The 22,673-nt window shown below is 52.6% G+C and overlaps 1 protein-coding gene across 1 annotated transcript in view; it reads right to left on the reverse strand.

Moving 5' to 3' along the window:
* The window catches only part of PDC (phosducin), a 29,804-nt gene that overhangs the window by 2,225 nt on the left and 4,906 nt on the right, over positions 1–22,673 (reverse strand). The gene's annotated exons all lie outside the window — the stretch shown is intronic.

Raw genomic sequence — 22,673 nt, forward strand, 5'->3', positions numbered from 1 at the left:
CCCATCTTCATACATTTAATCATTTCCAAAGTGAGATAACCTTAGCCTGTATGATTTGGGTGATTTTGTAAGCTAATTGAGAAAGCTATATGAGATTTATGCAATACTTTATTCTAATTCTAATCATAAAACACGGAGATATGGTTTTATTTACATATATATAAAATTTCCGATACATTTGGATAGGATTTTGCTTGAAATAAGGATTATTGACCTTAAATGGCTTTTATTTAATAACAGCCATTGTATTTAATTCTATGTAATTCAGAATTGTTTAGACCTGTATAATTATATATGCAACATATATATAATTGTGGTTCCTCTCGGAACAGGTGTACCTAATAAAGAGGAAGGTGAGTGTACTGTATATACACTGCTCAAAAAAATTAAAGGAACACTTTTTAAACAGAGTATAGCATCAAGCCAAGTAAATTCCTGGGATATTGATCTGGTCAGTTAAGTAACAGAGGGGGTTGTTAATCAATTTCAACTGCTTTGGTGTTAATTAAATTAACAACAGGTGCACTAGATGAGCAACAATGAGACAAACCCCAAAACCGGAATAGTTTTACAGGTGGAGGCCACTGACATTTTTATCCCTACTCATCTTTTCTGACTGTCTTTCACTAGTTTTGAATTTGGCTAGGGCATGACCACTTTGGATGTTAATGATCTTTCATACCAGAGCGCCATACACATCTTTCCTCCTGTTACCTCTAAAATCATAGATGCTATATATACATTCATGCAGTGTGTAACAGATTTTCAGCTCTGATGAAAAGGGGACCCCATCTCAATGTGTCAGCTTTTGTGTGCCCACATGGCACCTTACCCATGTACAAGAGGCATGCATAGTGGATCTGGCTGTCTTTCATTTGGATAATTGTGAACCTTGCTTCCTGTTGGTTTGTGAGAATAATCATTCATTATATTTTCTAATAAATGGTGTTTAATGATAATACTGTTGGTGCTATATATATCTTTTATAATAATAATATATCACTGCCTAATGCAGCCACTACTGCAAGGGACAGAGAGGTCACTAATAGAGATGAGCGAATCGAAGTATCCGAAGTGGAATTCGAGTCGAATATCGGAAAAATTTCGATTCGTGCCGAATCCGAAAAACAGCCTAATTCGGACGCGCGAATCGAAATTTTTCCGAAAATGGCGGCTGACATGTGCGGCGACGGAGCGGGGATGTCGGGGAAGGCGCGCAGACAAGGCGCGCTGCCCCATAATGCATTCCTCAACGACATGTGATCGCATCAGCCAATCAGCAGCCAGCCAGCCAGCACTGTGTAATGGTCGAGGTATATATAGCGGCCATTTTGGAAATCTTCATTTGCCTGCAGTCATTGAACAGAGGCAGACCGCTCTGTACTAGGGACAGGGACAGAGTTAGGGCCACAGAAACGAGAATTGGGGACAGAGAGAAGTTACTTAGGGACAGAGAACCATTACTCAGGGACACAGACTTGTTAATGAGGGCCACAGAATCGTTATTTAGGGACAAAGAAACGCTAGTTAGGGCCACAGAATTCATACTCAGGGACAGACAGAATTGTTACTCAGTGCCAGAGAATTGTTACTTAGGGCCACAGAAACGTTATTAGGGCCACAGAATTTTTACTCAGGGACAGACAGAATTGTTACTGAGTGCCAGAGAATTGTTACTCAGGGACAGACAGAATTGTTACTGAGTGCCAGAGAATTCTTACTCAGGGCCACAGAATTCATACTCAGGGACAGACAGAATTGTTACTGAGTGCCAGAGAATTGTTACTCAGGGACAGACAGAATTGTTACTGAGTGCCAGAGAATTCTTACTCAGGGCCACAGAATTCATTCTCAGGGACAGACAGAATTGTTACTCAGGGACAGACAGAATTGTTACTGAGTGCCAGAGAATTGTTACTCAGGGACAGACAGAATTGTTACTGAGTGCCAGAGAATTGTTACTCAGGGACAGACAGAATTGTTACTGAGTGCCAGAGAATTCTTACTCAGGGACAGACAGAATTGTTACTGAGTGCCAGAGAATTGTTACTCAGGGACAGACAGAATTGTTACTGAGTGCCAGAGAATTGTTACTCGCACAGACACAAAATTGTTACTTGCACAGACACAGAATTGTTACTCGCACAGACACAGAATTGTTACTCAGGGCCACAGAATTCATACTCAGGGATAGACAGAATTGTTACTGAGTGCCAGAGAATTGTTACTCAGGGACAGACAGAATTGTTACTGAGTGCCAGAGAATTGTTACTCAGGGACAGACAGAATTGTTACTGAGTGCCAGAGAATTGTTACTCACACAGACACAAAATTGTTACTTGCACAGACACAGAATTGTTACTCGCACAGACACAGAATTGTTACTCAGGGCCACAGAATTCATACTCAGGGACAGACAGAATTGTTACTGAGTGCCAGAGAATTGTTACTCAGGGACAGACAGAATTGTTACTGAGTGCCAGAGAATTGTTACTCAGGGACAGACAGAATTGTTACTGAGTGCCAGAGAATTCTTACTCAGGGCCACAGAATTCATTCTCAGGGACAGACAGAATTGTTACTCAGGGACAGACAGAATTGTTACTGAGTGCCAGAGAATTGTTACTCAGGGACAGACAGAATTGTTACTGAGTGCCAGAGAATTGTTACTCAGGGACAGACAGAATTGTTACTGAGTGCCAGAGAATTGTTACTCAGGGACAGACAGAATTGTTACTGAGTGCCAGAGAATTGTTACTCAGGGACAGACAGAATTGTTACTGAGTGCCAGAGAATTGTTACTCGCACAGACACAAAATTGTTACTTGCACAGACACAGAATTGTTACTCGCACAGACACAGAATTGTTACTCAGGGCCACAGAATTCATACTCAGGGACAGACAGAATTGTTACTGAGTGCCAGAGAATTGTTACTCAGGGACAGACAGAATTGTTACTGAGTGCCAGAGAATTGTTACTCAGGGACAGACAGAATTGTTACTGAGTGCCAGAGATTTGTTACTCGCACAGACACAAAATTGTTACTTGCACAGACACAGAATTGTTACTCGCACAGACACAGAATTGTTACTCAGGGCCACAGAATTCATACTCAGGGACAGACAGAATTGTTACTGAGTGCCAGAGAATTGTTACTCAGGGACAGACAGAATTGTTACTGAGTGCCAGAGAATTGTTACTCAGGGACAGACAGAATTGTTACTGAGTGCCAGAGAATTGTTACTCAGGGACAGACAGAATTGTTACTGAGTGCCAGAGAATTGTTACTCAGGGACAGACAGAATTGTTACTGAGTGCCAGAGAATTGTTACTCGCACAGACACAAAATTGTTACTTGCACAGACACAGAATTGTTACTCGCACAGACACAGAATTGTTACTCAGGGCCACAGAATTCATACTCAGGGATAGACAGAATTGTTACTGAGTGCCAGAGAATTGTTACTCAGGGACAGACAGAATTGTTACTGAGTGCCAGAGAATTGTTACTCAGGGACAGACAGAATTGTTACTGAGTGCCAGAGAATTGTTACTCGCACAGACACAAAATTGTTACTTGCACAGACACAGAATTGTTACTCGCACAGACACAGAATTGTTACTCAGGGCCACAGAATTCATACTCAGGGATAGACAGAATTGTTACTGAGTGCCAGAGAATTGTTACTCAGGGACAGACAGAATTGTTACTGAGTGCCAGAGAATTGTTACTCAGGGACAGACAGAATTGTTACTGAGTGCCAGAGAATTGTTACTCGCACAGACACAAAATTGTTACTTGCACAGACACAGAATTGTTACTCGCACAGACACAGAATTGTTACTCAGGGCCACAGAATTCATACTCAGGGATAGACAGAATTGTTACTGAGTGCCAGAGAATTGTTACTCAGGGACAGACAGAATTGTTACTGAGTGCCAGAGAATTGTTACTCAGGGACAGACAGAATTGTTACTGAGTGCCAGAGAATTGTTACTCGCACAGACACAAAATTGTTACTTGCACAGACACAGAATTGTTACTCGCACAGACACAGAATTGTTACTCAGGGCCACAGAATTCATACTCAGGGACAGACAGAATTGTTACTGAGTGCCAGAGAATTGTTACTCAGGGACAGACAGAATTGTTACTGAGTGCCAGAGAATTGTTACTCAGGGACAGACAGAATTGTTACTGAGTGCCAGAGAATTGTTACTCGCACAGACACAAAATTGTTACTTGCACAGACACAGAATTGTTACTCGCACAGACACAGAATTGTTACTCAGGGCCACAGAATTCATACTCAGGGATAGACAGAATTGTTACTGAGTGCCAGAGAATTGTTACTCAGGGACAGACAGAATTGTTACTGAGTGCCAGAGAATTGTTACTCAGGGACAGACAGAATTGTTACTGAGTGCCAGAGAATTGTTACTCGCACAGACACAAAATTGTTACTTGCACAGACACAGAATTGTTACTCGCACAGACACAGAATTGTTACTCAGGGCCACAGAATTCATACTCAGGGACAGACAGAATTGTTACTGAGTGCCAGAGAATTGTTACTCAGGGACAGACAGAATTGTTACTGAGTGCCAGAGAATTGTTACTCGCACAGACACAAAATTGTTACTTGCACAGACACAGAATTGTTACTCGCACAGACACAGAATTGTTACTCAGGGCCACAGAATTCATACTCAGGGACAGACAGAATTGTTACTGAGTGCCAGAGAATTGTTACTCAGGGACAGACAGAATTGTTACTGAGTGCCAGAGAATTGTTACTCGCACAGACACAAAATTGTTACTTGCACAGACACAGAATTGTTACTCGCACAGACACAGAATTGTTACTCGCACAGACACATAATTGTTACTCAGGGCCACAGAATTCATACTCAGGGACAGACAGAATTGTTACTGAGTGCCAGAGAATTGTTACTCAGGGACACCTAATCGTTGAATTAAATAGTATGTCAGACAACATGCAGAGGAGTGGCAGAGGAGGCAATGTTTTAGGAGCGAGCAGACGTGGCAGCAGAGGAAGGGGTCGAGGCAGCAGTATTCGCAGCCAGAGGCCAGTGCTCCCGGTGTCATCCAGCGGTCGTGTCTCCACCGACAACCCTGCCGTCATTGATTGGTTGGCTCGGTCGTCTTCCTCTTCCCAGGTCACCTCTGACACCTACAGCCAACGGTCGGTGGGTACGTCAGACACAACCGTTAGTTGGCATGGCCCGGGAGCAAGCCCACTGAAATCACGTGTCCTCTACCTGCCCCTGTCCTTTGCTGTTCCCTCACCAAGCGAAGTATCGCATGCTGTGGGCTCAGCCCCACTGTACAGTGAGGAAGAGCTAACAGAGGGCGGTCAGGAACGGGGGGAGACATCGGCCTTTTCAGCAGCCAAGCGAACAAGTACTGGCGAGGAGAGTGGCTCGGTAGCCGGTCTAGAGACAGGTCTGTCTCCTGACCCAGACGCAGCCGAGGGGGCTAGTAGTGAGGCGGAGACCCTACTTGATGATGAGGAGGTTGATCGCACTTGGCAGCCTCGTCGTCATCAGGCAATTTCTTCCGCATCATCAGGAGAAGAGGGTGGCAGCTTGGCAGCGAGCAAAACAGTCGGTGGGTTGCCCAGGAGACAGCAGCAGGGTCGCATCAGTGTCAGTGGAGCCAAACGTCCACGGAGTAGAGCACCAGCTCCACTGCAGCCTACCACCACGGCCAGTAGTGGTGCCGGTGCGCACGGAGGAAGTAGCAGTCAACCAGTGAAGAGTAGCGGGGGCAAAGTTTCCTACTCGGTGGTGTGGCAATTTTTCCTCAAGCCGCCCGAGGAAGTAAACGTAGCCGTATGTCGACTATGTGGCCAGAAATGCAAGCGTGGCCAGGGGGCCCATGTTGGGACTACAGCGTTGCGTCAGCATATGCAGCGTCACCATTCGGTGGCCTGGGAAAACCGTGATAAACATACGGCGGTTCTGCCTGCCCCAGCCCCCGCTCCATCACCCGCTCCGTTACTTGCTCCGTCACCCGACGTCGTCAATCGCCCTCTATCAGCCAGTCAAGGCTCCAACACCTCTGCTGAGGGGAGTTGTCGCTCATTGGCATCTTCCGCTCGTTCAGATGCTCCTTCTCCTGCTACTCCTCTTCTCGGATTCCGTCAACAGTCTTTCTTGGAATCCGTATCCAAGAGACAACAGTTTGCGAGCACGCACCCGACGGTGCAAAAGCTGAACGTCCTCCTGTCCAAGTTGCTGGTGCTGCAGTCCCTCCCTTTCCAACTGGTGGACTCAGCACCTTTCCGAGAAATGATGGCTTGTGCCGCGCCGCGGTGGAGAGTGCCAAGCCGTCATTTCTTTGCCCAAAAGGCAGTGCCAGCCCTGCATTCACATGTAGAAGAGATGGTGGGCCAGTCTTTGAGCATGTCGGTCTCTGCCAAAGTGCACGGCAGCGCCGACGTGTGGAGCTGTAACTACGGTCAGGGACAGTACATGTCATTTACGGCCCACTGGGTGAACGTGGTGCCGGCACAGCCGCACCAGCAACTTGGACAGGTCACGACGCTTTTGCCTCCACGTTTGCACGTCCTTGGTCCAGCAAGCATGTCCGCCTCTACCACCTCTTTTTCCGCCGTGTCCTCAGCCGCCACCCCCGTGCCAAGTCCCATTACCCGACCGGCATATCACATGTGCAGGGCGCAACGGTGTCACGCTGTGCTGCACCTGGTATGCCTTGGCGAACGTAGTCACACAGGGGAGGAACTGCTGAGTGTAATGAACAGAGAAATCGACAGATGGCTGTCTCCGCGCAAACTAAAAATCGGAACCATGTTGACTGACAACGGAAAGAACATGGTGTCTGCTCTGCGTCAAGGAAGGTTGTGCCATGCGCCATGCATGGCTCACGTGTTCAATCTGGTTGTCAAGCGGTTCCTAAAATCCACCATCCCACTGCAAGACATCCTTAAAATGTCACGTAAACTGTGCATGCATTTCAGCCATTCCTACACCGCAAAGAACACCCTCATTGAGCTGCAGCGGCAGAACGGAATTCCACAGCATCGCCTGATCTGCGACGTTGCAACAAGGTGGAATTCAACCCTACACATGTTAGACCGCCTTTACGAGCAGCGAAAGGCCATCACCGATTTCCTGATGTTACAAGCGGATAAAGGTACTCCCCTGTGTAACTTAGATGTCAGCCATTGGCAGCTCATGCGTGACACCTGCCGCTTGCTCAGGCCCTTTGAGGAGGCCACGCTATTCGTGAGTCGGCAGGACTATGGGATGAACGACGTCATTCCTCTGTTGCACGTCCTGGAACAAATGCTGTTAACAATGGCTGGTCAGGGTGCGGTAGACGTGGCGCACAGATCTCAACGCCACATGACCCCTGTGGGGGCAGGACAGGAAGAAGAGGAGGAGGTAGAGGAGGACATTTGTGCTCAGGAATTATTGAGTGAAATGGGTGGTTTTTCCACTCAGCGGACAGGAGTGGAGGAGCAGGAGCATCTGGTAGAGGAGGAGGAGGAGGAGACAGAGGACCCAGACGCACCGTGGCAGTATGCTGTGGAGATGGAGGCAGGGAGTCCCTCGCATTCCTTGGCACAAATGGCCCATAGCATGCTCGGTTGCTTGCGTAGCGACAGCCGAATAATAACCATCAGACAGAGGGATGACTTTTGGCTGTCCACCTTGTTGGACCCTCGCTACCAGTCCAAAATGGTGGCCTTTTTCACACCTGCTGAGAGGGAGGCCAAAATTACGTACTATAAAAACCACCTATGTAGTCAGTTGGTCTCTGCCTTTGTGCGCCAACGTCCATCCTCAGACACTGTGGGCCCTGTGCGCTCGCGTTCCGCTGGCATGGCAGCAGGGGAGGGGTGGGGTGGTAGGAGCAGTGGCAGCTCCACCAGCAGTGGCTGCCTCAGTCTGCAGTCGATGATGAGTAGCTTTCTTCACCAGCGCAGTGAGGAAACTACTAACCAGCCGCAGCAGCAGCAGCAGCATCAGGTGGACCTGGAGCAGGAGCTCAAACAACAGGCTTGGGCCTACTTGGACAGCACCCTGCCAACCGAGGTAGACAATCCCCTTGACTACTGGGCAACGAAACTTGACCTTTGGCCCCAACTAGCTGAATTTGCCCTTGAAAGGCTGTCATGCCCGGCCAGTAGCGTGGCATCGGAGCGCGTGTTTAGTGCGGCAGGAGGTATTGTAACTCCGCGGAGGACACGACTGTCCACCCAAAGTGTGGAGAGACACACGTTTGTGAAAATGAATCAGGCGTGGATTAGTCTGGATTTCAAACCACCAGTTCCTGACACAACTGACTAAATCCGCCATGAATCATGCCTCAAACATGTGCCACTTTCAGGTCTCCTCACACTGCTGGTGTGTTTAATTTTTTGACATAGGGTGCTGGCAGATTACGGGCCTCCTATAGCTGCTGCCAGGCCCCTAATCTGCCATGGGCCCCTATATACCGCCTCCTCATGCTGCTGCCAAGTCCAGAGTCTGTCATGGGTCCCTGTATGGCCTCCCATTGCTGCTGTCTCCATCGCCACACTCTGCTGCCATGTGCCACTTTCAGGTCTCTTCACACTGCTGGTGTGTTTAATTTTTTGACATAGGGTGCAGGCAGATTACGGGCCTCACATAGCTGCTGCCAGGCCCCTAATCTGCCATGGGCCCCTATATACCGCCTCCTCATGCTGCTGCCAAGTCCAGAGTCTCTCATGGGTCCCTGTACGGCCTCCCATTGCTGCTGTCTCCATCGCCACACTCTGCTGCCATGTGCCACTTTCAGGTCTCTTCACACTGCTGGTGTGTTAAATTTTTTGACATAGGGTGCAGGCAGATTACGGGCCTCACATAGCTGCTGCCAGGCCCCTAATCTGCCATGGGCCCCTATATACCGCCTCCTCATGCTGCTGCCAAGTCCAGAGTCTGTCATGGGTCCCTGTACGGCCTCCCATTGCTGCTGTCTCCATCGCCACACTCTGCTGCCATGTGCCACTTTCAGGTCTCTTCACACTGCTGGTGTGTTAAATTTTTTGACATAGGGTGCAGGCAGATTACGGGCCTCACATAGCTGCTGCCAGGCCCCTAATCTGCCATGGGCCCCTATATACCGCCTCCTCATGCTGCTGCCAAGTCCAGAGTCTCTCATGGGTCCCTGTACGGCCTCCCATTGCTGCTGTCTCCATCGCCACACTCTGCTGCCATGTGCCACTTTCAGGTCTCTTCACACTGCTGGTGTGTTAAATTTTTTGACATAGGGTGCAGGCAGATTACGGGCCTCACATAGCTGCTGCCAGGCCCCTAATCTGCCATGGGCCCCTATATACCGCCTCCTCATGCTGCTGCCAAGTCCAGAGTCTCTCATGGGTCCCTGTACGGCCTCCCATTGCTGCTGTCTCCATCGCCACACTCTGCTGCCATGTGCCACTTTCAGGTCTCTTCACACTGCTGGTGTGTTAAATTTTTTGACATAGGGTGCAGGCAGATTACGGGCCTCACATAGCTGCTGCCAGGCCCCTAATCTGCCATGGGCCCCTATATACCGCCTCCTCATGCTGCTGCCAAGTCCAGAGTCTGTCATGGGTCCCTGTAAGGCCTCCCATTGCTGCTGTCTCCATCGCCACACTCTGCTGCCATGTGCCACTTTCAGGTCTCTTCACACTGCTGGTGTGTTTAATTTTTTGACATAGGGTGCAGGCAGATTACGGGCCTCACATAGCTGCTGCCAGGCCCCTAATCTGCCATGGGCCCCTATATACCGCCTCCTCATGCTGCTGCCAAGTCTAGAGTCTGTCATGGGTCCCTGTACGGCCTCCCATTGCTGCTGTCTCCATCGCCACACTCTGCTGCCATGTGCCACTTTCAGGTCTCTTCACACTGCTGGTGTGTTAAATTTTTTGACATAGGGTGCAGGCAGATTACGGGCCTCACATAGCTGCTGCCAGGCCCCTAATCTGCCATGGGCCCCTATATACCGCCTCCTCATGCTGCTGCCAAGTCTAGAGTCTCTCATGGGTCCCTGTACGGCCTCCCATTGCTGCTGTCTCCATCGCCACACTCTGCTGCCATGTGCCACTTTCAGGTCTCTTCACACTGCTGGTGTGTTAAATTTTTTGACATAGGGTGCAGGCAGATTACGGGCCTCACATAGCTGCTGCCAGGCCCCTAATCTGCCATGGGCCCCTATATACCGCCTCCTCATGCTGCTGCCAAGTCCAGAGTCTGTCATGGGTCCCTGTAAGGCCTCCCATTGCTGCTGTCTCCATCGCCACACTCTGCTGCCATGTGCCACTTTCAGGTCTCTTCACACTGCTGGTGTGTTTAATTTTTTGACATAGGGTGCAGGCAGATTACGGGCCTCACATAGCTGCTGCCAGGCCCCTAATCTGCCATGGGCCCCTATATACCGCCTCCTCATGCTGCTGCCAAGTCCAGAGTCTGTCATGGGTCCCTGTACGGCCTCCCATTGCTGCTGTCTCCATCGCCACACTCTGCTGCCATGTGCCACTTTCAGGTCTCTTCACACTGCTGGTGTGTTAAATTTTTTGACATAGGGTGCAGGCAGATTACGGGCCTCACATAGCTGCTGCCAGGCCCCTAATCTGCCATGGGCCCCTATATACCGCCTCCTCATGCTGCTGCCAAGTCTAGAGTCTGTCATGGGTCCCTGTACGGCCTCCCATTGCTGCTGTCTCCATCGCCACACTCTGCTGCCATGTGCCACTTTCAGGTCTCTTCACACTGCTGGTGTGTTAAATTTTTTGACATAGGGTGCAGGCAGATTACGGGCCTCACATAGCTGCTGCCAGGCCCCTAATCTGCCATGGGCCCCTATATACCGCCTCCTCATGCTGCTGCCAAGTCTAGAGTCTGTCATGGGTCCCTGTACGGCCTCCCATTGCTGCTGTCTCCATCGCCACACTCTGCTGCCATGTGCCACTTTCAGGTCTCTTCACACTGCTGGTGTGTTTAATTTTTTGACATAGGGTGCAGGCAGATTACGGGCCTCACATAGCTGCTGCCAGGCCCCTAATCTGCCATGGGCCCCTATATACCGCCTCCTCATGCTGCTGCCAAGTCTAGAGTCTCTCATGGGTCCCTGTACGGCCTCCCATTGCTGCTGTCTCCATCGCCACACTCTGCTGCCATGTGCCACTTTCAGGTCTCTTCACACTGCTGGTGTGTTAAATTTTTTGACATAGGGTGCAGGCAGATTACGGGCCTCACATAGCTGCTGCCAGGCCCCTAATCTGCCATGGGCCCCTATATACCGCCTCCTCATGCTGCTGCCAAGTCCAGAGTCTGTCATGGGTCCCTGTAAGGCCTCCCATTGCTGCTGTCTCCATCGCCACACTCTGCTGCCATGTGCCACTTTCAGGTCTCTTCACACTGCTGGTGTGTTTAATTTTTTGACATAGGGTGCAGGCAGATTACGGGCCTCACATAGCTGCTGCCAGGCCCCTAATCTGCCATGGGCCCCTATATACCGCCTCCTCATGCTGCTGCCAAGTCCAGAGTCTGTCATGGGTCCCTGTACGGCCTCCCATTGCTGCTGTCTCCATCGCCACACTCTGCTGCCATGTGCCACTTTCAGGTCTCTTCACACTGCTGGTGTGTTTAATTTTTTGACATAGGGTGCAGGCAGATTACGGGCCTCACATAGCTGCTGCCAGGCCCCTAATCTGCCATGGGCCCCTATATACCGCCTCCTCATGCTGCTGCCAAGTCTAGAGTCTGTCATGGGTCCCTGTACGGCCTCCCATTGCTGCTGTCTCCATCGCCACACTCTGCTGCCATGTGCCACTTTCAGGTCTCTTCACACTGCTGGTGTGTTAAATTTTTTGACATAGGGTGCAGGCAGATTACGGGCCTCACATAGCTGCTGCCAGGCCCCTAATCTGCCATGGGCCCCTATATACCGCCTCCTCATGCTGCTGCCAAGTCCAGAGTCTGTCATGGGTCCCTGTAAGGCCTCCCATTGCTGCTGTCTCCATCGCCACACTCTGCTGCCATGTGCCACTTTCAGGTCTCTTCACACTGCTGGTGTGTTTAATTTTTTGACATAGGGTGCAGGCAGATTACGGGCCTCACATAGCTGCTGCCAGGCCCCTAATCTGCCATGGGCCCCTATATACCGCCTCCTCATGCTGCTGCCAAGTCCAGAGTCTGTCATGGGTCCCTGTACGGCCTCCCATTGCTGCTGTCTCCATCGCCACACTCTGCTGCCATGTGCCACTTTCAGGTCTCTTCACACTGCTGGTGTGTTAAATTTTTTGACATAGGGTGCAGGCAGATTACGGGCCTCACATAGCTGCTGCCAGGCCCCTAATCTGCCATGGGCCCCTATATACCGCCTCCTCATGCTGCTGCCAAGTCTAGAGTCTGTCATGGGTCCCTGTACGGCCTCCCATTGCTGCTGTCTCCATCGCCACACTCTGCTGCCATGTGCCACTTTCAGGTCTCTTCACACTGCTGGTGTGTTTAATTTTTTGACATAGGGTGCAGGCAGATTACGGGCCTCACATAGCTGCTGCCAGGCCCCTAATCTGCCATGGGCCCCTATATACCGCCTCCTCATGCTGCTGCCAAGTCTAGAGTCTCTCATGGGTCCCTGTACGGCCTCCCATTGCTGCTGTCTCCATCGCCACACTCTGCTGCCATGTGCCACTTTCAGGTCTCTTCACACTGCTGGTGTGTTAAATTTTTTGACATAGGGTGCAGGCAGATTACGGGCCTCACATAGCTGCTGCCAGGCCCCTAATCTGCCATGGGCCCCTATATACCGCCTCCTCATGCTGCTGCCAAGTCCAGAGTCTGTCATGGGTCCCTGTAAGGCCTCCCATTGCTGCTGTCTCCATCGCCACACTCTGCTGCCATGTGCCACTTTCAGGTCTCTTCACACTGCTGGTGTGTTTAATTTTTTGACATAGGGTGCAGGCAGATTACGGGCCTCACATAGCTGCTGCCAGGCCCCTAATCTGCCATGGGCCCCTATATACCGCCTCCTCATGCTGCTGCCAAGTCCAGAGTCTGTCATGGGTCCCTGTACGGCCTCCCATTGCTGCTGTCTCCATCGCCACACTCTGCTGCCATGTGCCACTTTCAGGTCTCTTCACACTGCTGGTGTGTTTAATTTTTTGACATAGGGTGCAGGCAGATTACGGGCCTCACATAGCTGCTGCCAGGCCCCTAATCTGCCATGGGCCCCTATATACCGCCTCCTCATGCTGCTGCCAAGTCTAGAGTCTCTCATGGGTCCCTGTACGGCCTCCCATTGCTGCTGTCTCCATCGCCACACTCTGCTGCCATGTGCCACTTTCAGGTCTCTTCACACTGCTGGTGTGTTAAATTTTTTGACATAGGGTGCAGGCAGATTACGGGCCTCACATAGCTGCTGCCAGGCCCCTAATCTGCCATGGGCCCCTATATACCGCCTCCTCATGCTGCTGCCAAGTCTAGAGTCTGTCATGGGTCCCTGTACGGCCTCCCATTGCTGCTGTCTCCATCGCCACACTCTGCTGCCATGTGCCACTTTCAGGTCTCTTCACACTGCTGGTGTGTTTAATTTTTTGACATAGGGTGCAGGCAGATTACGGGCCTCACATAGCTGCTGCCAGGCCCCTAATCTGCCATGGGCCCCTATATACCGCCTCCTCATGCTGCTGCCAAGTCTAGAGTCTCTCATGGGTCCCTGTACGGCCTCCCATTGCTGCTGTCTCCATCGCCACACTCTGCTGCCATGTGCCACTTTCAGGTCTCTTCACACTGCTGGTGTGTTACATTTTTTGACATAGGGTGCAGGCAGATTACGGGCCTCACATAGCTGCTGCCAGGCCCCTAATCTGCCATGGGCCCCTATATACCGCCTCCTCATGCTGCTGCCAAGTCCAGAGTCTGTCATGGGTCCCTGTAAGGCCTCCCATTGCTGCTGTCTCCATCGCCACACTCTGCTGCCATGTGCCACTTTCAGGTCTCTTCACACTGCTGGTGTGTTTAATTTTTTGACATAGGGTGCAGGCAGATTACGGGCCTCACATAGCTGCTGCCAGGCCCCTAATCTGCCATGGGCCCCTATATACCGCCTCCTCATGCTGCTGCCAAGTCCAGAGTCTGTCATGGGTCCCTGTACGGCCTCCCATTGCTGCTGTCTCCATCGCCACACTCTGCTGCCATGTGCCACTTTCAGGTCTCTTCACACTGCTGGTGTGTTAAATTTTTTGACATAGGGTGCAGGCAGATTACGGGCCTCACATAGCTGCTGCCAGGCCCCTAATCTGCCATGGGCCCCTATATACCGCCTCCTCATGCTGCTGCCAAGTCTAGAGTCTGTCATGGGTCCCTGTACGGCCTCCCATTGCTGCTGTCTCCATCGCCACACTCTGCTGCCATGTGCCACTTTCAGGTCTCTTCACACTGCTGGTGTGTTAAATTTTTTGACATAGGGTGCAGGCAGATTACGGGCCTCACATAGCTGCTGCCAGGCCCCTAATCTGCCATGGGCCCCTATATACCGCCTCCTCATGCTGCTGCCAAGTCCAGAGTCTGTCATGGGTCCCTGTATGGCCTCCCATTGCTGCTGTCTCCATCGCCACACTCTGCTGCCATGTGCCACTTTCAGGTCTCTTCACACTGCTGGTGTGTTAAATTTTTTGACATAGGGTGCAGGCAGATTACGGGCCTCACATAGCTGCTGCCAGGCCCCTAATCTGCCATGGGCCCCTATATACCGCCTCCTCATGCTGCTGCCAAGTCTAGAGTCTCTCATGGGTCCCTGTACGGCCTCCCATTGCTGCTGTCTCCATCGCCACACTCTGCTGCCATGTGCCACTTTCAGGTCTCTTCACACTGCTGGTGTGTTAAATTTTTTGACATAGGGTGCAGGCAGATTACGGGCCTCACATAGCTGCTGCCAGACATGTAATCTGCCATGGGCCCCCGTACCGACTCCTCATGCTGTGACGTTGCAACAAGGTGTAATTCAACCCTACATATGTTAGACCGCCTTTACGAACAGCTAAAGGCCATCACAGATTTCCTGATGTTAAAAGCGGATAAAGGTACTCCCTGTGTAACTTAGATGTCAGCCATTGTCAGCTCATGTGTGACACCTGCGCTTGCTCAGGCCCTTTGAGGAGGCCACGCTATTCGTGAGTCGGCAGGACTATGGGATGAATGAGGTCAAATCGGCCATGGGCCCCCGTACCGCCTGTTCACGCTGATGCTGGTCCCACAGTGTGACCTGGGTCCCTGTACGGCCTCCCATTGCTTCCACTCTGCCATGTGCCACTTTGAAATCTCCTCACACTCCTGCGGTTGTCCATTTTGTCATAGGTTGCTGGCAGATTACAGGCCTTCCATAGGTGCCACCAAGCCCCATATCGGCCATGGGCCCCCGTACCGCCTGGTCACGCTGCTGCTGGGCCCATAGTGTGACCTGGGTCCCTGTACCGCCTCCCATTGCTCCCACTCTGCCATGTGCCACTTTCAGGTCTCCTCACGCTCCTGCTGGTTTCCATTTTGTCATAGGTTGCTGTATGGCCTCCCATTGCTGCTGCCTCCACCGCCACACTGTGGCTCCAAACACTGGTTTTGGCCCCGTGACTGGCCAAAGGAGTGAAGTGTGCAGTGATTCTAAGATCGACGGCACTCATCTGCATGTCATACTGACAGACAGTATTATTTCTCTTCCCCAGCAGACTCCAAGGGCATTTAAATTAAAGGTACAGTGTTCTGCACTAATATTAAGTCTCTCTGAAGCCTAGAAACACCCTTTTTTAAGTTAAATTCACAGCGAATTTATTCGACTCGAATCGAATATTGTCCACGAATTCGCCGAATCAGTCGAATCGAATTTTTCATTTCTTCGCTCATCTCTAGTCACTAACAGTGGTGGTTGCATCTCTCTCCTATTGAAAATGACTGCCCAATCACAATGAACAAAGCAACCAAGTACAATATACACTTACTGGCCACTTTATTAGGTACACCTTGCTAGTACCAGGTTGTACCCCCTTTTGCCTTCAGAACTGCCTTAATTCATTGTAGCATAGATTCAACAAGGTACTGGAAATTTTCCACAGAGATCTTGGTCCATATTGACATGATAGGATTATGCAGTTGCTGCAGATTTGCCGGCTGCACATCCATACTGCGAATCTCCATTTCCACCACATCCCAAAGGTGCTCTATTGGATTGAGATCTGGTGACTATGGAGGTCATTGGAGTAAACTGAACTCATTGTCATTTTCAAGAAACGAGTTTGAGATGATATAAGCTTCATGACATGATGCATTATCCTGCTGGAAGCAGTCACCAGGAGAAGGGTACTCTGTAGTCATAAAGGGATGGACATGGTCAGCAAGAATACTCAGGTAGGCCGTGGTGTTTAAACGATGCTCAATTAGTATTAGGGGCCCAAAGTGTGCCAAGAAAATTTCCCCCACACCATTACACCACAACCATCAGCCTGAAACGTTGATACAAGGCAGGATGGATCCATGCTTTCATGTTGTTTAGGCCAAACTCTGACCCTATCATCTGAATGTCACAGCTGAAATCGAGACTCATTAGACCAGGCAATGTTTTTCCAATCTTCTATTGTTCAATTTTGGTGAGCCTGTATGAATTGTATCCTCCATTTCCTGTTCTTAGCTGAGAGGAGTGGCACCCGGTGTGGTCTTCTGCTGCTGTAACCCATCTGCTTCAAGGTGCAATGTGTTGTGCATTCAGAAATGGTATTCTGCATACCCTGGTTGTAACGAGTGGTTATTTGAGTTACTGTTGCCTTTCTATCATCTTGAACCAGTCTGCCCATTCTCCTTTGACCTCTGACATCAACAAGGCATTTTCTTCCACACAACTGCTGCTCACTGGATATTTTCTCTTTTTCTGACCATTCTCTGTAAACCCTAGAGATGGATGTGTGTGAAAATCCCAGTGGATCAGCAATTTTTGAAACACTCAAACTGCCCGTCTGGCACCAACAACCATTCAACGTTCAAAGTCACTTAAATTCCCTTTATTCCCCATTCTGATGCTCGGTTTGAACTTCAGCAAGTCGTCTTCACCACGTTCTAAATGCATTGAGTTGCTGCCATGTGATTGACTGATTTGCCATTTGTGTTATCAAGCAATAGAACAGGTGTACCTAATAAAGAGGCAGGTGATTGTATGTACACTGCTCAACAAAATTAAAGGAACACTTTTTAAGTAGAGTATAGCATCAATCCAAGTAAACGCCTTGGATATTGATCTGGTCAGTTAAGTAGCAGAGGGAGTTGCTAACCAATTTCAGCTGCTTTGGTGGTAATTAAATTAATAACAGCTGCACTAGATGAACAAAAATGAGACAGCCCCCAAAACAGGTGGAGGCCACTGACATTTTTATCCCTACTCATCTTTTCTGACTGTCTTTCACTAGTTTTGAATTTGGCTAGGGTCAGTGTCACTACTGGTAGCATAAGTCAATACTTGGACCCTACAGAGGTTGCACAGGTAGTCCAACTGCTCCAGGATGGCACATCAATACATCCCATTGCCAGAAGGTTTGATGAGTCTCTCAGCACAGTCTCAGGAGCATGGAGAAGATTCCAGCAGACAGACAGTTACTTTAGGAGAGCTGGACAGGGCCATAGAAGGTCCTTAATCCATCAGCAGGACCAGTATGTGCTCCATTGTGCAAGGAGGAATAGGGTGAGCACTGCCAGAGCCCTACAAAATGACCTCCAACAACCCACTGGTGTGAATGTCTCTGACCAAACAATCAGAAATAGACTTCATGAGGGTGGCCTGAGGGTCCAACAGCCTCTAATGGACCTTGTGCTCACTGACCAGCACCATAGCGCCCGACTGGCATTTGCCATTGAACACCAGAATTGGCAGGTCCACCACTGGTGCCCCGTGTTTTTCACAGATGAGAGCAGGTTCACCCTGAGCACATATGACAGACGTGAAAGGGTCTGGAGAAGCTGTGAAGAACGTTATGCTGCCTGTAACATCGTTCAACATGACTGTTTTGGTGGTGGGTCAGTGATGGTCTGGGGAGGCATATCCATGGAAGGATGCACAGATTTCTACAGGCTAGACAATGGCACCCTGACTGCCATTAGGTATCGGGATGAAATCCTTGGACCCATTGTCAGACCCTACGCTGGTGCACTGGGTCCTGGGTTTCTCCTGGTGCACAACAATGCACGTTGAGAGAGTATGCAGGCAGTTCCTGGAGGATGAAGGAATTGATACCATTGAATGGCCCCCACACTCGCCTGACCTAAATCCAATAGAACATCTCTGGGATATCTTGGTGCATCCAACACTGCTAGGTTGCACCTCAGATGTCCAGGAGCTCAGTGATACCCTGGTCCAGATCTGGGAGGAAATACCCCAGGACACCATCCATTGTCTCATTAGGAGCATGCCCCGACATTTTCAGGCATGCTTACAAGCATGTGAGGGCCATACACACTACTGAGTACCTGTCAGGAATGGACTGGCCAGCAATGGTGGGACTCACCTGCCTTATGAGCTGCAGTACCAGGGCTGGCCAGCGGGTGCTCCCAGCAATTAGAGACTCAACCTTGCAGCCAGTCAAACACCTGGAACTGGTTATACTGGTGTATTTAAGGGATGGCCAGACCTGCAGACTCTGCCTTGGTGTGTGTTTCTCCTGGGCCCTGTATCCTGTTCCTGCTCCCTGTTCCTGTTCCTGCTCCCTGCTCCCTGTTCCTGTTCCTGTCTGATTCGTTGCTGACCCTGCTCTGATCCCTGGCTTGTCTGACCATTCTCCTCTGCCTGACCCTCTGTACCACGCTGCCCGCTACCTGCTGAACCTGGCTTGTGACCCCGACCATTCTCCGCTTGCTCCCCCTGTACCTACCTGCCCGATTGATATTGACCCGGCCTGCCTGACGACGCTTGCATTGTATGTACTGTCATCTGTGGGTGGTTGGTTTGGTTTGTTTGCACTGTGTTATGTTTTAGTATTGCACTGCATTTATGTTTGTATTGTTAGTGTTAATAAATTATATTGTCTATAACATATCTGAAGTCTGCGTTTCCCTGCATCAGTCACACACCTCTGGTCATACCCGGGAGCTCTGACATTACACCAAGGCCAATCCTGACCAGAAGTGGCTGCACAGGGAAGCCATCTTGGTTTGTTGATGGGAAGGATGGATCTTGATGAGGTTGTGTATTTATATCTGCTAGTGTTTGATGACAGAGAGTATGCTTATGCTGCATGTTCACCACAGATACTAAGAGATTGTATAAACGCAGTGCAGTCTTTGGTCAGACAGGCTTTGTGTAAGCTCAGCTTTGTTCAACCCATACTGCAGACATGGACAGATTTGTTGCACCCAGCCTCAGTCAGCCTACAAAAACCCAGTCCTGCTTCTAATCTATTTCCTCAAAGCTCTATTCCTGCATTCCCAACAGCTCCTCCTGCCCTGCTATCTACCGCATGTCAGTACCCTGTTCCCACTCGCTGCACCTATCCTGCCTTAACCCTGTAAAAAAGCCCTCTGTAGCAACTGCTCCCTCCCCTGTTCCATCCTCCAGCTCTTCTCTGTCTTCAGCTGCTCCATTCGTTTGCAGACCTGCGTTTACTTGCAGTGCTCCAGTAGTTAAAACCAGAAAAAAGCGAAAATTCTTTCCAACCAGTACCATCCTGCCAGTATCCAAACCGGTGAGCCTGTCGTCTGAGAACCTGCCTTCCGTGGTTCAGCCTGGTGCCTCGGCACCCGCACTTCAGCCTGAGGTCTGTACCCAGCCTGATGCCTGTACCCAGCCTGATGCCTGTCTTCAGCCTGATGCCTCTCTTCAGCCTGATGCCTCTACTCAGCCTGATGCCTCTACTCAGCCTGATGCCTCCACTCAGCCTGATGCCTCTACCCAGCATGATGAACTGATCCAGCCTGATGATCCTATTAGGCCAGTTGACTCGATGCCCGCTATTGATCCAGATGATCCGGTACCTGATCCGGTGCCCGCTGTCGTGCCAATTGATTCAGAGCCCGCTGTCGTACCTGGTGACTTGGTGCCCACTGCCTTGCCAGATGACGCGGTGCCCGCTGGCGAGCCAAATGACCTGATGCCTGGTGACCCAGTGCCCGCTGTCATACCTGGTGACCCGATACCCGCTGTCGAGCCAGACGATCCAATGCCTGGTGACCCGGTGCCCACTGCCTTGCCAGATGACACGGTGCCCACTGGCAAGCCAAATGACCTGATGCCTGGTGACCCGATGCCCGCTGTCCAGCCAGACGATCCAATGTCTGACCCAGTGCCCGCGGTCATACCAGTTGACTCGGAGCCCACTGCCTTGCCAGATGACGCGGTGCCCGCTGTCGAGCCAAATGACCTGATGCCTGGTGACCCGATGCCCGCTGTCCAGCCAGACGATCCAATGTCTGACCCAGTGCTAGCGGTCATGCCAATTGACTCAGAGCCCGCTGTCGTACCTGGTGACTCGGTGCCCACTGCCTTGCCAGATGACGCAGTGCCCGCTGGCGAGCCAAATGACCTGATGCCTGGTGACCCAGTGCCCGCTGTCATACCTGGTGACCCGATGCCCGCTGTCGAGCCAGACGATCCAATGCCTGGTGACCTGGTGCCCACTGCCTTGCCAGATGACGCGGTGCCCACTGGCAAGCCAAATGACCTGATGCCTGGTGACCCGATGCCCGCTGTCCAGCCAGACGATCCAATGTCTGACCCAGTGCCCGCGGTCATACCAGTTGACTCGGAGCCCACTGCCTTGCCAGATGACGCGGTGCACGCTGTCGAGCCAAATGACCTGATGCCTGGTGACCGGATGCCCGCTGTCCAGCCAGACGATCCAATGTCTGACCCAGTGCCAGCGGTCATGCCAGTTGACTCGGAGCCCACTGTCGTGCCTGGTGACTCGGTGCCCACCGCTCCGCCTGGGGGCCTGAGACCTGTCGCTCCGCCTGGGGGCCTGAGACCTGTCGCTCCGCCTGGGGGCCTGAGACCTGTCTCTCCGCCTGGGGGTCCGGCGCCCGCCGCTCCGCCTGGGGGCCCGAGACCTGTCGCTCCGCCTGGGGGTCCGGCGCCCGCCACTCCACCTGGGGGCCTGAGACCTGTCGCTCCGCCTGGGGGCCTGAGACCTGTCGCTCCGCCTGGGGGCCTGAGACCTGTCGCTCCGCCTGGGGGCCCGAGACCTGTCGCTCCGCCTGGGGGTCCAGCGCCCGCCGCTCCGCCTGGGGGCCCGAGAACTGTCGCTCCGCCTGGGGGTCCGGCGCCCGCCGCTCCGCCTGGGGGCCCGAGACCTGTCGCTCCGCCTAGGGGTCCGGCGCCCGCCGCTCCGCCTGGGGGTCCGGCGCCCGCCGCTCCGCCTGGGGGCCTGAGACCTGTCGCTCCGCCTGGGGGCCTGAGACCTGTCGCTCCGCCTGGGGGCCTGAGACCTGTCGCTCCGCCTGGGGTCCCAAGACCTGTCGCTCCGCCTGGGGGTCCGGCGCCTGCCGCTCCGCCTGAGGGCCCGAGACCTGTCGCTCCGCCTGGGGGTCCGGCGCCCGCCGCTCCGCCTGGGGGTCCTGCACCCGCCGCTCCGCCTGGGGGCCCGAGACCTGTCGCTCCGCCTGGGGGTCCGGCGCCCGCCGCTCCGCCTGGGGGCCCGATGCCTGTCGCCCCGCCTGGGGGCCCGATGCCTGTCGTCCCGGCTGGGGGCCCGATGCCTGTCGCCCCTCCTGGGGGCCCAATGCTTGTCGCCCCTCCTGGGGGCCCGGCGCCCGCCGCTCCGCCTGGGGGCCCAATGCCTGTCGCCCCGCCTGGGGGCCCGATGCCTGTCGCCCCGCCTGGGGGCCCGATGCCTGTCGCCCCGCCTGGGGGCCCATTGCCTCTCGCCCCGCCCGGTGCCTGTCGCTCCGCCCGGGGGCCCAGTGCCTGCTGCTCCGCCTGGTGGCCCGGTGCCTGCTGCTCCGCCTGGTGGCCCGGTGCCTGCTGCTCCGTCTGGTGGCCCGGTGCCTGCTGCTCCGCCTGGTGGCCCGCTGCCTGCTGCTTCGCCTGGTAATCCGATGTGCCTCTGCCCGGAGTCCAGCCCGATGTGCCTCTGCCCGGAGTCCAGCCCGATGTGCCTCTGCCCGGAGTCCAGCCCGATGTGCCTCTGCCCGGAGTCCAGCCCGATGTGCCTCTGCCCGGAGACCTGCCCGGTGTGCCTCTGCCCGATGTGCCTCTGCCCGGTGTGCCCCTGCCCGGTGTGCCGCTGCCCGGTGTGCCGCTGCCCGGAGTCCTGCCCAATGTGCCTCTGCCCGGAGTCCAGCCCGATGTGCCTCTGCCCGGTGTGCCTCTGCCCGATGTGCCTCTGCCCGGTGTGCCCCTGCCCGGTGTGCCGCTGCCCGGAGTCCTGCCCGGTGTGCCGCTGCCCGGAGTCCTGCCCGGTGTGCCAGTCTTTGATATCCCGCCAGTTACCAGAACATTTTGCCCAGCTAGGACTGTTTGGAGCGTCCTGAGGCCGCTCCTTGAGGGGGGGGGAGTACTGTCAGGAATGGACTGGCCAGCAATGGTGGGACTCACCTGCCTTATGAGCTGCAGTACCAGGGCTGGCCAGCGGGTGCTCCCAGCAATTAGAGACTCAACCTTCCAGCCAGTCAAACACCTGGAACTGATTATACTGGTGTATTTAAGGG

This window comes from Staurois parvus, unplaced genomic scaffold (genome assembly GCF_062004578.1).
Source record: "Staurois parvus isolate SC_StPar_1 unplaced genomic scaffold, SC_StPar_1.0 ptg000210l, whole genome shotgun sequence".
NCBI classification, from domain to species: Eukaryota; Metazoa; Chordata; class Amphibia; order Anura; family Ranidae; genus Staurois; species Staurois parvus.